The sequence below is a fragment of the Mesoplodon densirostris genome, chromosome 4 (assembly GCF_025265405.1).
Source record: "Mesoplodon densirostris isolate mMesDen1 chromosome 4, mMesDen1 primary haplotype, whole genome shotgun sequence".
Lineage (NCBI taxonomy): Eukaryota > Metazoa > Chordata > Mammalia > Artiodactyla > Ziphiidae > Mesoplodon > Mesoplodon densirostris.
The window spans coordinates 640,616-658,292 of NC_082664.1; the positions used below are offsets into that span (position 1 = coordinate 640,616).

The window sequence follows — 17,677 nt, forward strand, 5'->3', positions numbered from 1 at the left end:
TATCCTGCAGGTTTGTGAATTTTAGTGCCTCTGAGATCCATTTTTCAACTCGCCTTTTTGGGAGCTGGCCTCCAAACCGCAGGATTGCTTCAGGCCCTATTCTGGTTCCGGGGGGCAGGCAGAGCCTTTGGTTAATTCTTCTTCCTGATTGGAAATTAGAGTGACATGTGTCTGTCCAAACACCTAGAGCTCATCTCTCATTGGTTCCCCCTCTACCCGTTCAACCTCTGGACAAATTGCAAACTGTACGAAACAGGAGGTTAAAGGTGCTGATTCTCCAAGTGGGGAGATTGTTGGTAAAGCAGCTGGAATGGCGAACCCGAGCACCACGAGATGAAAAATGAGGTGCGTTTTAGAAACGTTTCCCGATCATATGGTGTACCATCCTCTGGGTTTCCCATGCATGTTTTAGCTGTAGGAAGATTCCCTTGAACCTGGAGATTTCTGACCCATGGAATGGGTAGCACGCAGTATTACTTTAAAGGGTCTGCATTTGCTCACGCAACCTCACCAATCCGGTTGCCCCCAAGAGTGTCCAGCCTTATGTCTCTTCCAGCTGTGGGTCTAGATGTGGTCAATCCAGGTTGCACCACAGCCACTGAAAGAATGTTGTAAGAATTTCTCTCTCTTTCACTATCTTTGCTTTTTTTTGTAATTTGTATTTATAATGGGATTTAGCTGATTTTCAGTGCTGTGTTTGTGCCCCTTTATACCCACTATTTTCACTTACCAAGAAATATCAATAAATACTTTTTAAGATTCTTACTACGCGGATATATTCTTCTGTGGTGAATAAGGTGTGTTGAGTCCAGTTCACTGAGCAATGAGTATGTCTTCTCTATTACATATTTGGTTGATTGAACGGTATCTGTGCTAATTTCAAACTGTTGTTTTATGCATCACCCCACCTCACCTTTCCCCTTAAGCAGCCATAAGTGTGTTTTCTAAATGTGTGACTCTGTTCTGTTTTGTAATTTAGTTCATATAGCGATTTTTACGTTCCGTCTATAACTGATATCTTATGATAAGTTTCTTTATCTGTGTGACGTATTTCTCTTAGAATCATCGTACCTAAATCCACTCATTATGCTGCTACTAGCCTTAGGACATTGATTTCATGGCTGAGTGATATTCCATTGTACATAAGTACTACAACTTGTTTATCCATTTTTCTCTTTCATGAGATACTTAAGGTGTACCTGAGTCGAGGATTTTGTGAACACAGCAGCCCTAAAATTTGGGGTGCCTGTGTCCTGTCGATTTTTGGTTTTCTCAAGATATAAGCCCATGAGTGGAAGTGCCCTGTGCTCTGTAGCTCTGTTTTTTAGATGTTTTAGGAAACACCATACAATTTTCGAGAGTGGCCGTTGGCAATTTATATCACGCCCATCAGCGTAAAAAAGCCCCCTTTTCTCCTTGACTTGCCCTGCATTTCTGGTTTTTACACTTTTTCAGCATGGCCCTTTTGACCAATGCCTAGTGAGACTTCTTTGCAGTGTTGATTTGCATTGCCCGCTTGTTTGGTTGGCCAAAAAGGGTGAATGCGTTTTTTCCTGAATATATTCAGGTGCTCACCAGGGCATGTAGCAGGTGTGGGTGAGTGTCACGTAGCGCACACCCAGCGCATAGAAGGTACGCAAGATGGAGAGGCTACTGTCCAGTGAGTGCCCGCCCTCCACACCAGTAAGGCAAGCCAACTTCCGGGTATTGTTGAGAGCTGGGGGCACATAGGTCAGATGATCATTTTCAGAGGCAGGGGTAGCTTACTGAAGTCCCTAACACCCACTACCACCACTCTGTTTACCTTTTTTTTTGGCCGTGCCATGCAGCATGAGGGCTCTCAGTTCCCCCACCGGGAATCAAACCCGACCCCCCTGCAGTGGAAGCATGGAGTCTTAACCTCTAGACTACCAGGGAAGTCCCCCGTCTACCTTTAACTGAGGTCACAAGCTCCAGCTCAGAATAGGAGGCACACATGAGGCGGACGAGGTCAATGTGTTCCAGGGTGAGGCGCACAGCATCCCGTTCGTGGGTCTGGCATGGGACGTAGGCTGACCAGAACTGAGGGAAGGCCAGGGCTTAGTTTGGGCATTGGAACTCCTTGGGCTTCTCATAGCCTCCTCAGCTGGCACAGCACTTACTGTGCCCAGAAGTCACATGTAATGCGTTGCTTTTTCTGTGGTACTTGGAAGCCCGTCAGGTGGGCTCACTGTGACCCCTGTAGCCCCCAGCATCCTTGGCATGGCACTTTCTAGGTCACTATGGTAACTTCGTTCCAATGTGACTAACCTGTGGTCTCTGTGGCCCCCAAACTGCCCCACATTCCCCAGCAGCCATGGTGGCACCTTGTGTGTCCCTTTGGTACCTGGCCACCCACGAGACCATCTTTCAGCCTGTCCAAGCTGGTCTAGCCATGGCTGAAATTGCGCAGATTACCATGGTATAGCCCATTGTGGTAAAACTGCCTCAGGACCAGGGGCATGTTGTTGTGGCTGGAGGGAGGTCAAGGCAAATGGGTGGGCTCCTTAGGTCTTGGGATCGGGCAGGACACATTGCCTGGCTTGGGCCAGCCTGGGGGTCCCCCACCTCACACTGTCACACAGACTATACTAGGAGCAGCTGAGGCCTGGGCTGAGGATTTCCCACCAGGGAGGGGATGACAGAGAAGGGGAAGGGCATCCATAGATGATGGAGAGGACATCCAGGGGTGGTGTGAGGGAGCCTCCCCAATAGCGCTACATGCTCCGGACCTCCTCCTCTGCCCAGGGCCAGGCTAGGCCCCCACCGGCCCCCAGCAGCCCGCACACACTGCAGCCACCCTTCCACAAGCGGGAAGTCCCGCATCAGGGCCCGCGTGCACTCCCGCGGACTTGGGGTGCTGGAGGTGCCCAGCGTGGTCTGCACGAGGGTTACCGGTCACAGCAGCAGACCCAGCAGGAGCAGCAGGCACAGCAGAGGCCGCTGGCTGCGTGCACGGGGACCTTTGAGGCCCCCGGGCCGCAAGCTGCGCAGGGCAAGGCAGGCGGGCAGAGGCGGGTCTGAGAGGGGCGGGTGATGGGGTTCTGCCCGTCGACACAGGCCACCCAGCGGTGCGGCCTCGCGAGGGGGGCGTGGTGAGGGAGGGGATATAGAGTCACAGGACCCTGCGACCCGTGTGCGGAGAGCCACGATCCGGATCCGGGAAGCCCGGCAGCCACAGGGCGGCACTGCCCTCCCGCCCCCTGCTCAGAGGCAGCTCCCGCGGGCTAAGCTGGCCTCTGCTGAGAGCCCACTCGCCTCCCATCGCGGGTTCCCTCCGCCCCCGCCCCTCTTCCCACACCCACTGCTCCGAGGGGGCGCCCTAGGGTGCTCTCCCCCGCCTCTAAACTTCCTGTCCAAAATGGGGTGCTTCTCTCAGAGGGCCACCTGCAGCCCGTGGCCTCCTGGGAGCACACCTCGTCCCCATCTGCCTGCAGCCGGCCCCGCCCACCCCGAGAGCTGCGTGCGAGGGTCTCTGTGGCCACAAGTGCTCTGGGCTCCCGGTTTCCCGGTACTGGGCCATGGGGGCTGGTGTGGGGGAAGAGATAATTTCTGGAAATGGGGGGGTAACCTTGTGAGCTCTGGATTCAGGAGGGAGCCCTCTGCCCCCGACCTTCTCTCTCCTCCTACTTGACTCCCCAACCTGCATGACCATTCTCTGGGGACTTGAACCAGCGCCTGGGAACTATCAGGAACCTCCCCCACTTCTGTCAGCCAGCCTCAGGAGAGCCCCCTCAGGAGCTGCTACACCTCCCCAGGGCCTGAATAGAGGGACTTTTGGGATGTGAACTGAACAACCTTCTGGGGAGAGTCAACACCCTTTTACTCAACAGAGCAGGAACTCAGTCAGTAGGCTATTTGTGTGGAAGGAAATGAAGTCGCTTCCATGGCAGAAGAGCCCCCGCCGCAGCAACCTTCGTCCCAGAGCTGCTGGCTGACCTTCTGGCCAGGATCCCTCCTACCTCAGCGTGGAAGGCCCGGCCTCGTGGAGAAGTGTAGGTTCTGAAGAAAGACCTGGCACCTGGGTTCTGCTGCTACGCTTGCCTTATCTCGTGGCCCTTGTGGCTCTAGCTTTCCCAGAAACCTCAGGGGCTAAGTGCCTGTGCTTGCTCAGAGGCCGCACGCCATTCCCCATTTCCAGCCTCAGGCCCTCCCTCTAGCTGCCTCCTCTAGGGACCCCCTCCCCCCAACACACACACACACACACACACACACACACACACGCACACTGGGGATGTGCCTTCTCACAGCAGCTCAACCACTGAGATGATTTAGGGACTGTGCCCAAACTCCTGCATCCCCAGCCTCTCAAGTTTTTGCTCTGATCCCTGGCACCCCCTGGAGCTGTTCCACCTTTGGAACCTTCCCCAGGTGGCAGGAGTGCCTAGCACAGGGCTAGTGACCTAAGTCTGAGCACTGGCGACCCTACAAATCTGTTACAGAAGAACATTTTATTGAGCAGTAAGGGACGCCACTGGGCACGGAAAGGCCTGGCAATAAAGGAGCATGTGAACCTCGGGGCGGGGTGCGTGCTGCTTGACTCTCCATCCTGTTCTTGCTTCAGGGAGCAGGGCTTCCTCAGCCTCTCTGTCCTGCCTCCTGAAACCCCAGGCAGGAGGCTCTTTGGGAAGCCACAGATTGCTGCTTTCAGTTTCAAAAAGCCCAGCTCCCCACTGGTTTGTGGTGGTGGCCGCTGACAATGGCTCAGGGCAGGAGCCCATGTGGTAGACTGCTAAGGCTTCTCTGCACCCTGTCTCTGCTCCTGCATCCTCCTCGGCTCGCAGAGGGCAGACTTCACTTTCTCCAGCTCACAAAGGGGCCCGTGAGGATTGAGCAGAGGAATGCCAGGTTTTCTTCCAGGCCAGCTTCCGCCCTGGGATGTTCAGGGCAGACTCTCATTTCAAACCTCACTTTCTGAGGCTCCTGGCTTATGGCCATTTAGTGTGCAGGGAGGCTCCTGGCTGAGGAAGGCTGACAGAACGACGCAGGTTCTAATCTGTGGTAGTGGGCAGTGGGAGGGGCGGGAGGGGTCACTGCAGGAAGAGGAATTCGCTGTCTTAGGCAGTTAAACCATTGCCCTGTCTTCAGAATGGTTCAGCCAGCAAGATTCTGTGGAGTCCGCCTCCTGGCACCATGCTACAATCGACGGATTTTGGGTCTGGAGCAACCGAGATCTTCGTCCGACTCTTCCGGAGCGTGCTTTCTCTCGGGAGCACATCTGGGGACTGGCTTCTCGGCTTCCGCCTTTGCTGGCATGGCCAAAGGAGCATCCCCGTAGGCCCGGTAGCCACCAACCAGGCAGTATGTCTCCCCATGCCGGCCCAACTGCGTTTCTCCACACCCTCGGTTGAGGACATGGTAGTGACCAGGTTTAGGAGGAGAAATGGGAGCCACAGCTGCTGCAAAGAAAATCAGAACTGATCAGTCACTTCTGCTGTACACAGTCTCCTGCCAGAATTTCCCTCTCATGTCTCTCCCAGTTTCTGGCTGAAGACCTTTAATCTACTTGACATCCAAAACACAGACTTGGCCCATCACCTCTATGAGTCCCTAGAGAAGGGACACTGGCTGCAAAAGCAATTTCTAGAGCCTACGGCTGCATCAGGTGAGGTAGTCTCTTCACCGTTGCCAGGGAAAACAGTAGAACCCGAAAGAAATTGCAATCATGATCCTCTCCATCTCTCCCTTCCACAACAGAGAAAACATTTCTTGCAGTGTGTCACTTCTGAGACTTTAATGGAAACGTCTTTCAAGTTTTGGAAAAAGATAATCTAATATAAATTGGTTAAGGACCCCTCCCGCTTTGGCAACCCCTCTTGAGCCCCATTTATAATGCCTGTTACAACCACACTGAACTCTAGCCCTCTGATACTTTTATCTAGATTAGAACAAGGCCAAATACTGAGGCAGAGTGATCAGGAGACTCAGAACCGGGTTCTGGGTACCAAGTGTAGGCTCACATCCACCCAGCCTCCTGGGACACCATCTGCTCAGCCCTCCAGTCTCACTAGCACTTCATCACCCCCCTTGGTTCTTCCGGTCTTCCCATGAATAAGGCACCACCCTCTCCCCTAGTACTCAGCAGCTCAGTATGGGATGTGTCTGAGGGGACAGATATAGATGTGTACATGACAGCACAGAGGTGCCTGGGTTTGAAGGTGTGGTTCAAGAGTGGCCCTCTTCCTCAAACTGCTCCGTTTACTGTCTGCCAAGAAAAATGCACTTGCCTTTTGCTAAGAGGCCAATCAGGAAAGGGTCTGAATGGAAGCATCCTGTAGCCCAAAGCAGAAGGCAACATTTATAAAGATCAGAAGCTTCCTGAACACTAGTTCAGGGATGACCTTTCACTTGTCCTCAGCAGTGAGCACTGTGGGACCCTGAAGGTGTCCCAGGTCACTGGTATTACTTACAGCTGGGAAAGTGCTGAGGTTTACGTAGTGGGCAAGCCCCACAGGAACATGTGGCAGCCAGGTGAGATTGTGTGTACACCATGCCTCTTCTACGGGTGCTCGGTCTCGGTGTACCTGCTGCACTGCCCAGCCAGGGAACAGAGCACAGGTTTGAGTAAATATAGACGATCCGGTCAGACATTCTCTCTCAGACAACCAAAGAGATTGGTATCTGGTGGAGAACTGGTAGGGCAGTTTCTCTGAGGGCAGCACATTTCCATAGTTATGCTGCCATGGAAACTGTGAGAAGGCCTGTGAGGTCATCACTACCCAGTGAGGTCATAATAAGGAACCTGTGACTTGCGGTCAGGCTTCAGGAGGAGGGGCAGTTTTGTGGAGGAGAGCAGGGTGGAGGCAGAGGTACTCTGCCTGGTCCCTCACACCTGGGCCTCCCCACCCATGCCCTAGTCTAGTAGACACCCCACGTGGGGCGTGCAGGTGGGCTGGTACAGCCCCAGGGGCCCCAGGAGGGCAAGAGAGACCCACATTCTGAAATTGGCTTGAGAGGCAAGATTAACGTTGAGACAGCTAGGTTGTATGGCACTGACCCTAAGAGGCAGAGAATTGTGTGGACTGGGGAATCAGGGAAGGCTCCTTGGCAGTGGGCCTGAAGGACAAGTGAGATTTGGACCCATGGGGAAGAGAGGGAAGACATTCCAGTTTGGAAGAATACAAGCAAAGACACACTCTTCTCGACCTTGTCCTGCCCCAAATATAAATTCATAGAACCCTCACATTTTTACACCTGAGGGCTTAGAAAAACCAAGATGTTAAGGAGCCTACCCAGTGTTACACAGCTAGTGGAGAGGGGTTCTGCTCAATGGTTACGTTCATGTCGGGGCTCCGGATTTACAGCTGATAGGAATGTGAGGACAAGCTCATGCCGTTTCAAACATTTCCAAGTGATACTGAGAGAGATGTTAAAGGTGCAAAATGAGGGTGCTGAATGACCTCACAAAGTGGGAACGGTGGGCCCATTTTAATATGAAATTCAAAACAAATTCATGACAAAAGGACATAATACAAAATGACAACATAATCATTACACTCCCCTCTCCCCTAGAAGTAAAAATCATTATAATCCTCTCTCTCTCCACCATGAAAGGATGAGATAAAGGCTCAGCAGCAGCCCCCGTGAAAATCATGGTCAACACTGTGAAGAGGGGTTAGTAAGACAACTTGGTCCGACTCAGAGAAGGAAAGAGACAACTCTGCCCTTAGCCTGATCAGGCCCACAGGAAGGAACCACATTTGGGGCAGCTTTTGATAGTGTGGCAATGAGAGAGAACCTTCTTTAGGAGGGGACTCCCTGTTGCCGACCTTGAAAAAGCAAAGATGGGACCTTCGTCTACTGGGGCTGTTGCAGAGGGGATGTGCCCAGGAGGTAGAGACTGCTTGGACTACCCTTTTAGAGGTTGGGCCACCCTGGTTGAGAACCACAGCACCTTCTATCCCTAAACTGCTTGAATCAGTGGGTGCCCGTTAGGACAGACGAAGTCAGGCCTCATTGGAGCAGACTGCCTTTGGGAGTGGTAGAAGGTAAAATGTGAAGGGGAATGCTCTGGTGGAGGTTTGTCATGGCAGGTGGGCCAGCATGAGACCATTCAGAATCTCCAAGGCTCCAGAGATTACTTAGCTGGGAGCATCCCTCTGATGTGGTGTGGGGACTCCTACCTTAACAGGACCTGGCTGGGCATCTGGGGGAGGCAGAATAAACGGTTTATTAACTTAAGAGAGCGAGAGAATCACCTGGGGGGTTCCACCAAACCACTTAAAAAGCCTTGTACCTGGATTCTTGAGCCAACCCTCAGAAAACTTATCTAGATCTGGAGTAGGGCTCAGGAAGCTGCACTTTTCATAAGCTTCCTGGGCAGTCCCACCACAGTGGTCCATGGATAGAGAGACCAAATTATTGTGTATTCTCGGTTGCTTTTGGGAGTCAAAGTGGTCAATATAAAAAACTGCAGCAGGCATATGTATAAACAGGGAATATTCAAGGCAAGCAGAGGTGTATAGTTATTCTATGCATGACTCAGATTTGAGAAAAGCTAGCCTGGTGGTTAAAGAACACAACCCTGAGGACAGACAAACCAGATTCTTTCCTACTGACTTGTGTGATTTTGACCAAGTTCTTTTATCCTTCTGACTGTTTCTTCATATGGAAAAGAGCTATGACTGTACATTTAGCACAATATTCTCTTTCGGCAAAGGTTGCTCTGGGTCCATTTGTGTTCTCTGCAACTTAACCCTTTCCAGTGCACAAGCATTTTTAAGTTGTTTGGTGAAGTATTACATTTGACTTTCAACAGTTCATTACTTTGGGCAAAGCTTATATAATGCTGCAGAGACTAGAACCTATGCAGAGATAGTGAGAGGATGTTATAAGCTTATTCTGCTGGTTTATAAAAAAGTTTAACCTTTTCTTCTCTTCCTCCACCTGCCACCAAGAGAAGAGAAAGAAGGCAGAGCCTGGAAATGCACACCAAGCAATATTTCTGTGTCAGTTTGCCTTTTATTCCTCTGCCAGTACTTCCCAGAGAGATTTCACCAAAAGTGCCTAAGCTTGCCATGGCCATTGTTGTGAAGAAAATTTCTCTTTATTGCTAGTCACATCCCCTTTTCCTTCTCCTGGAGGCTTAATGGATGTTTGGGGGCAGGAAACAAAATTTAAACTAAAACATCAATTGAAACAGCCTTCGTCCTAAGTGTGGTAGTTTGGAGTGTGAATCTTCTCACGGTCTACTGAATTCTGCCCCAGTGGACACTGTTGTTAAGGGGCACCCATAGAAACATCGCTTATTGTTAGAAACCATGACATAATACAGAGCCAAGATCGACATTATTCTTCACGTGAAAGACTACAGAGAGCCAAGCTCAGTAGTTCACCCTCAAGTGTTGTCCAGCAACTTACCTTTTGAAGCCAGACAGCAGCCCGGGTCTTCAGAAGGTGACTAGGCAGCCCAGAGCACCCTACTGACAAGTGTGCTCACCCATCCAGCACAGAGGGAAAGGTCCCTGTTATGGCATCATATATAAGCCTGCTGCAATAAGGTTTGCTGGTGCAAAGGCGCTCTCACTGAGGACCCCAGTCCTGGAAGGCTTCTCCTCTGGCGAGCTGCCAGTTCAATCTTCTGAGCCAGGCTCACGTCCCAGGGATGGGTCACAAAGCTGATGACAGTAACTGTCACCTCGATCCTCACCCGGCCCACCCTCCCTGCTCTGTGGATGTAGTCTTGCAGGGTGAGAGGGAAATCATAATTGATGACTAGCTCCACCTGGGTGCTGTCCAGGCCCTGAGAGGCGATGTCTGTGCAGAGAAGAATGTCTCGGGAGCCCTTCTGGAAGGACTGGAAGATGCCTGCTCTCATTGAGGCTGGCATTTGTCCCTGCAGTCTTAAGTGTTGGATTTTGTGGTCATCCAGAATATATACCCCAGCCAGTTCACAGTGCTGTAGCAATTACAGAACACCAGAACAGTTCCTGCGGCGCCAGTCTTTATGCTCTGTCATGCTGCCTAAGGATCTGTACCAACCCAGTCACCTTCTCTGTTCCCTTCGGCCTCATGAATGTCTGTCTGACATGAGGCATGATGCAGTGGAGCTTGTCACTGGTAACGCGGGTTAGGGAGTCTAAGCTGGCAACTTTACTCAGCAGCTGGCCTACACCTTCGGGAAATGTGGCACCCACCAGCACTAACTGAGCTTTGGGATTGAAGGGGTCTTTTATGTCAGCTGAGCCTTCTGCTATATGGCTCCCCTCCAAGATGTAATCCACCAGTTCCAGGAAGATTTCATCCAACAGCGTGTCTGCATCATCCAACACCAAGAAGGAGAGCTGCTCCAGGCTGATCAGTTGAGTTTTCAGGGCCTTCCACAGAGCCCCCGGAGTGGCCACCAGAATATCTGCTGGAGGTTGTTTGGACAGTTGCAGCCTGATCCTCCTCATGCCATGGCCTCCCCCTAACTCCCGCACCTGGAGGTCCAAGGAGCTGCCCAAGGCCTGGGCCACAGCACGCACCAGTTCGGCTAATTCTCAAGAAGGCACAAGAACCAGGCCTCGAGGAGCAGGGATACGACAGGGGTCCAGGCTTGGCTGGCCCAACAGCCGTTGAAGGAGAGGTAGCATGTAGCTGAGAGTTTTGCCACTGCCGGTTTCTGCGGTGCAGAGAATGTGGCGGCCCGAAGAAGTGGGGGAATGGTACTCAACTGCACGTTTGTGGGCCAAACAACTTCGGGAGCAGCCTCTTGTAGTGCGCTCAGAACGGGGAGCTCCAGACACTTCAGTGCAGCTGCCCTTGGGCGAAAGGTTCCGCAGCGCTGGAGCCTCATGTTGCGCGCACTCGATGGAGAAATGGTCCGCGTGGGTGAACCGATTCCTCCAGCCCCACGAAGAGAGTGGCGCGGGTTCCAAGAGCCCAGCGTGAGGTGAGCCGGCTGGTTCAAGTCGGGTCGCCGCACGGACATCAGCGTCAGCCCAGGACGCGCCAGCATCGGCCGTGGGGGGGCTACGCTGGCCGCTATGCCGCTCTTCCTGCCGCCGCTGTAGAGCCCGCGGGATGCGCACCACGGGCAGAGGCTCGTTGGGACCGCGGACCGTCAGGTCCCGGGAAGGCGCCAGAAGCAACCGAGCCGCGAGCGACAACAGCCGAAGCCACCGTGCGAGAGCCATACACCCCTTGTTGCGGGAGAGGTGCACGACAGTGACGTCACAGGCGCGCCAAGGCCTCGCGGACGGTGGCCGGCGCGGCTCAGTAAGGCCCGCGGACTCGGCGAACTGTGTGGAAGGAGCGGGATCTGTAGAGCTCAGCAGCGGCGAGGTGTGTAGGTCCGAACCGGGGATGGTGACTCCAGACCCCCGCCAACCTTGGGGAAGGGTGCGCGGCGGAGGCAGGACCGGGGTCCGACGATGCGCGGCGATGGGGCCCTGGCATTACGAACCAGGAGGGCAGAGGGCTTCTGGCGATCCGATGTCCGATCCCTGCCGTGCTCTTTTGTCGCCCTCACAGCTCCTGTCATGGCTTGGCCAGTTCGGGTCTCCCCCTGTGACTTATGATGAAGGTGCGGCAATGTTTTCCCAGATGTGGTCCCCGTGTAAGGTCTTTGAATACAAGTATTTATTGAGAGTCTGAGTGAATGGGTCAGGCCTGGGGGCCGAGACCAGGAGTCCGGAGTCGTAGGTCCAGGCTCACCCTTCCCTTAGAGCTCCCCAGAGAGCTGAGGGCCCCGAGGGCAAGCTGATGGCTTTCAGCGTATCTTCTCTTCAGTCAAGAGAACTCATCTCTTGGTACTTTTCCCCTTTCTTTTCAGCTGAGGTTCATTCTCCCCTCCCTTGTCACCCTTTCCAAATTCTCATCCTGAACCCACTGCTTTCTTGGGTAGTTCACCTCCAACGGCTTTCCAGTCAGATACCTCAATTCCGTAAACGGCAGAGAGGAGGGTCCTGCTACAGGTTTGTGTCTTGTCTCACAAAGCCACGGTCAGGCAGAATATTTTACTTTAGTTCAGTTGTTCAGGTTGCCAAAAAGCCTTAGACAACAGGTACTTCCTGAACGGATACCGAAAATGGGTGTCCGATCATTTCTGTAATTTCCAGTGTCTTGGGTAGGAGATAAGGTAAACGTGGATTAATCACCTGGGAGGTTATTAACATCTGGCGAAAGAGTTTTACTTTCATCAGATACCGTTATAGAGATAAATACTATCAAATTTCAAATAGCATTTTGATACACGATAGACGTTCTGGAGAGTTGAATGCTAAGCCAGCAGAGGAGAGGGTTTTGAGTCCTCATGGGTGAACAGAGTCACTGGAAAGAGCAGTGGCTCCTGAGTGAGGGTGATTTTGCCATCACCCGTCCTCCAGAACGTTTCACAATGGCTGGAGACATTTTTCTTTGTCACATCCGGGGTGTGGGGGCGGGTGGGGCGGTGCTGCAGACATCTAGTGGGTAGTGGCCAGGATGCTACTACATATCGTACAAGGCATAGGACAGCCCTCCCCACCACCCCAAAAGAATTATCTGGCCCAAAATGTCAATAGTGTGCTATGGAGAAACCTTGGATAGAGGCTGAGGACTGAAGAGAGGCTGAGGTTCTCACATGTACTCTCACATCGGGTTGTCAGTCACATTTGCCAGACCCTTGTGTGGCCCTGCCCCTTTCCTAGAATCTGTAGCAGGCACACTGATGCCATTGCTTGTCATGGCCTTGGGATGAGAAAACCTTGGGGGCTCCTCAAAGTCATAAACACAGGAAGGAAGGAGTGATTTAGGAGGGTGACGTGGGAGAAGAGAGCTTTAGGAAGAACAAAATTGTCCTCATGTGTTTGGGAAATGTGCCAGATGGAAAAGAGATGAGGTGTGCCATGGGGTGTACCATTGCAGAAGGCAGACTGGGACTGATGCGTGACAGGGAGTCAGATTCTGAACTTGATGTAGACTGCTGTAGCAACTAGAAGTGCCTAGACCTGTCTAGACAGTGCTGGGTTTTCTGTCACTGCAAAGTTCATGTATAGGCTGATGACCAGTGACTGGTGATATGAAAGAGGGGATTTCATATAAAGGATGCTCTAAGATATTGTGATTCTACACCACTTTTACGATTCTTTCCCAGAACTCGGAGCTCCTCGTTCGTTGGCTGAAGAGCTCCTTGGATGTCTGCTCTGACAAGTTTCATCCATTTACATGTGCCACTCATTTTTCAGGTACAAAACAAAGAATCGCTTTGCACAAAGCCAGAAGGGATACACTGAAAGAATGATCAGAAAAGAATAATACACAGGTAAGCATTTACATTGACTTTCTCCACATATTTGAGACAGGGTAGGGTAGCTGGTTAGTGGCTGCTTTCTCGTGCTCGAGCCCTTACAAAGTGAATCTCCTCAGCATGTCATAGAGATTGGAGCCTGTCTGAGCCTGTGTGTCTCTGCCCGTGGCCCCTAGTTTCTTCGTGTCATTGCTTTAGATACTGTGTAAGGCCCTTCTCTTTTCCTCCGATCACAGCAGACATTGAGTAACCTCTAGTTCTGACTGAGATGCATATTTCACATTATAGTACTTTGAAATGAGAAAGGTTTACCTACTGTGGAAACAAATGTAGGCTCCTGGGAATGTTAGTGTCACATGGTAATGTTTTTCCCAGGGCTGCCATGGTAACTGACGTTGCCTGGTTACTCCCTAAGTTTTGAAAAGAATGTCTCCTCCTTGGATCTCAGGTGATAGTGGTACATTCCTTCCTTCATTTATTCATTCAGTATATATTTTCTGAGCACCATGTATGTCCCAGGTACTTTTCATATGGACAGTGAATGAAACAGACAAAATTCCTGCCCTAGTGAAGTGTATATTCTGATTAAAATGGGGTGAGGCCTGGCCATTGGTAGTTTTAAAAATCTTTCCAGATGATTCTAATGTACAGCTAGGTTTGAGAATCACAGTTATAAGTGAAGCACTTTGGGAATTGCAAAGGCATTGCAGAAATAAAAAGTGGCTGGCTATTCGTATTCCTTCGCTATTCCTGCATTCTCCTGCCTGCATCCGGACTGTTGTACAAGTGCCGATCATTTTCTTTTCAGCCCTTTTCGCTGTTTGCCTAGACCCTTTATCCCTCTTTCTAACCTAACACCCTACCTCCTTCTGGTCTTCCAACCTCCAGTCCATCATCTGTTTGGGATTTATCCTAAAGTTGGTGGGAAGCCATTGCAGGGTATAAACAGGGAAGTGGTGTTAGCAGAGATGCCTTTTTCAGACACCATACTGGCTATTGTAAGAGAATGGATAGGAGGGGGCGGGAGAAGACTTGGGGAGACTCATTAGGAGACTGGCTTTGTGCACAGTGGTGGCCTTGGAGGTGGAGTAAAGTAGGCACGTTAGAGTCATATTTGGAAGGTTAGTGATGGCTTGGAGGCGAATACGAGTAAGCGATGAATTGGATGTGGGGAATGTGGGTTAATGGTGTGTAATTGGGTAAATGGAGGTGCTACTTACTGAAATGGGAAAAATTTTCTCCCCACATATTGGCCTGATAAACACCTTCTCACCCTTTAGACCTTGAATCAGAGATCCTTTCTTTTTTTATTTTAATATATTTTATTTTATTTCATTTTTATTTGGGCTGTGGTGCCGGCTTTCAGGATCTTAGTTCCCCAACCAGGGATTGAACCCAGGCCCCCTGAACTGGAGGCACAGGGTCCTAACCAGAGGACCACCGGGGAATTCCCAGCAGAGATTTTTTTCTTTGTTTTTTTTTTTTAAATATAAGCTTTAATTAATCAATTTTTGGTCGCGTTGTCTTCGTTGCTGCGCGTGGGCTTTCTGTCGTTGCGGCGAGGAGGGGCTACCCTTCGTCATGGGGCACGGGCTTCTCACTGCAGGGGCTTCTCTTGTTGGCGGAGCACGGGCTCTATGTGCGCGGGCTTCAGAAGTTGTGGCGCACGGGCTCAGTAGCGGTGGCTCATGGGCTTAGTTGCTCCGAGGCATGCGGGATCTTCCTGGAGCAGGGAGCAAACCCGTGTCCCCTGCATTGGCAGGTGGATTCCTGTTTTTGTTTTTGTTTTGTTTTGTTTTAAACATATTTATTGGAGTATAATTGCTTTACAATGGTGTGTTAGTTTCTGCTGTATAACAAAGTGAATCAGCTCTATGCATACGTATATCCCCATATGCCCTCCCTCTCGAGTCTGCCTCCACCCTCCTGATCCCACCCCTCTAGGTGGTGGCAAGGCACTGAGCTGATCTCCCTTTGCGATGCCGCTGCTTCCCACTACCTAGCTATTTTACATTTGATATTGTATATATGTCAGTGCCACTCTATTACTTCATCGCCGCTTACCCTTCCCCCTCCCCGTGTCCTCAAGTCCATTCCCTACGTCTGCGTCTTTATTCCTGTCCTGCCGCTAGCTTCATCAGAACTATTTTATTTTTTTAGATTCCATACATATGTGTTAGCGTACGGTATTTGTTTTTCTTTCTGACTTACTTCACTCCGTATGACAGACTCTAGGTCTATCCACCTCAGTACAAGTAACTCAATTTCGTGTCTTTTTATGGCTGAGTAATATTCCATTGTATATATGTGCCACATCTTCTTATCTATTCGTCTGTCGACGGACACTTGGGTTGCTTCCATGTCCTGGCTATTGTAAATAGTGCTGGCTGGCGGATTCTGAGCCGCTGCGCCACCAGGGAAGTCCACAGAGATTATTTTTTGAGGGAGGCCCTCCTCAACCCCCATCAGTCTCTTCGCTGCGGAGCTAGACTCCTACAGCCTTACGTAAGTGCTCCATCACAGCACCATGCACACTTTTATTTTCACACGTATCTGTAAGTTCCCTTTCTATAACCCTCTGTTCTATTGAACCTTACCCTCCTGCCTCATCTTTTGGTCTCTAGTGCCTAGCAGTGCTTGGCATATCTTAGGGGCTCAGTAAGTGTCCGCTGAATAAATAATTGGAGACAGAGTACGAGGCTTAGGAAGGTTGATCAAGGCTTTGTTTTCTACACGTGAAGTAGGAGATGCCCTTAACACATCCGAGTGGGGATGTGTTTTGAGCAGTTGGTGTGAGGTTGGGATGCCTTTGGAGATGACCGTGGCCAGTATTTTATACCATGGGAGTGAATAAATTTGTGGGGCAGGATGTGTGAAATTAGCAGGGAAGAGGGCCCACGACTGAGGAGCAACCTCAACATGTGAGGGCAGGAGGTGAAACCAGGAAAAGAGACTGCAAAGCAGGGGTAGAGAGAAAAACTGGGAGAGTGTGCGGTCGACGAACCCAGGGAGGAGAGAGATCAAGCAAGAGGGGAGGCTCCACCGTGCCATGTGCTGCTAGCAGAACAAGATTGAGGACAGGTCAGTGTCTCATAGATTGAGCCACTTCGAGGTAATTGGTGACTTGAATCAGAGCAGTTTTGGGAGAGTGGCAGAGGGGGAGGGCATGCCGGAGTGGGCTGAGTAGTACAAAGGTAGTACCTCTGAGAAGAGCATCCTTGGCAAGCTTTGTGGTTTTTAGGAGGGACCGAGTTTGCTTAGAATAAATAAATTAACAGTTATCTCTGGGCCATGGGATTTGGATTTTCTTCGTTTTACTCCTGTTGCTCTACCTTCAAAGTATTTTTAGAATGTGACCACTTCTCGCCACCTCCCCTACTATCTCTCCGTCCTGAGCCACCATCATCTCTGACATCGGTGGCAGAAGAGCCTTCTGATGATCTGCCAGTGTCTACCGTGGCCCCCACAGTCTGTTTTTCATACAGCAGTCAGCGTGATCATGGGGAATGTGATCAGTCATGCCACTCCTCTCCTTAAAATCCTTCACTGGCTCCTATCGTGAAGCACTAACACAGCCCGCAGAGCGTCCGACAAGGCCATTCGGGGTACGACCACTGTGTCCTACCTGCTCACTGCTCTCCATCCATTGTGTATCTGACTTCCATTACCCTCTTCTCCTTTCTGTGCTGCAACCACAGTGGCCTCCTTCCTGTTCTTCTAACCCACCAGACAAGCTCCTGCCCCAGGGTCTTTGCACCGGCCCTTACCTCTCCTTTGTGCTCTTCCATTAGATACGAACTTGGCTAACTCAGATCTCTGCTCAGATGTCACCTGCTCATTGAAGTTTATCTGGGCTCCTCTATTTAAAATTTTAACCTATGGGGATGAGGTGGGGGGGGGAATGGGTGAGGGTGGTCAGAGGATACAAACTTCCAGTTACAAGACAAATACGTTCTGGGATGTAATGTGCAGCATGGCAACTATGGTTAACAATACTGTGTTGTATCTTTTTTCATTTTATTTATTTGTTTACTTTTGGCTGGGTTGGGTCTTCGCTGCTGCACGTGGGCTTTCTCTAGTTGCGGTGAGTGGGGGCTCCTCTTCGTTGCGGTGCACCGGCTTCTCATTGTGGTGGCTTCTCTTGTTGGGGGCCACCGGCTCTAGGCGTGTGGGCTTCAGTAGTTGCGGCACGTGAGCTCAGTCGTTGTGGCAGCGGCCCAGGTCGCGCCAGCACCGGCCGCGGGGGGCTCCGCTGCCCGCTCTGCCGCTCTTCCTGCCGCCGCTGTAGAGCCCGCAGGATGCGCACCATGGGCAGGGGCTCGATGGGACCGCAGACCGTCAGGTCCCGGCGAGGCGCCAGAAGCAACCGAGCCGCGAGCGACAACAGCTGAAGCCGCCGTGCGAGAGCCATACACCCCTTGTTGCGGGAGAGGCGCACGACAGTGACGT

General features: G+C 51.3%; 1 long non-coding RNA gene and 2 pseudogenes across 5 annotated transcripts in view; 1 reads left to right on the forward strand and 2 right to left on the reverse strand.

Annotated features, from left to right (window-relative positions):
* The window catches only part of LOC132487767 (uncharacterized), a 348,757-nt gene that overhangs the window by 34,296 nt on the left and 296,784 nt on the right, over positions 1-17,677 (forward strand). For 4 of the 5 annotated variants that reach the window (XR_009531683.1, XR_009531682.1, XR_009531687.1 and 1 more), the window contains one exon: positions 13,167-13,243. This is a non-coding gene — a long non-coding RNA (uncharacterized LOC132487767). Of the gene's footprint in view, positions 1-11,171; positions 11,284-13,166; positions 13,244-17,677 lie in introns of those variants that run through there. The other variant, XR_009531688.1, reaches the window with a different exon arrangement.
* On the reverse strand, positions 1,572-3,283 carry LOC132488946 (dipeptidase 2-like; annotated as a pseudogene).
* Positions 4,455-11,135, reverse strand: LOC132487765 (probable ATP-dependent RNA helicase DDX28; annotated as a pseudogene).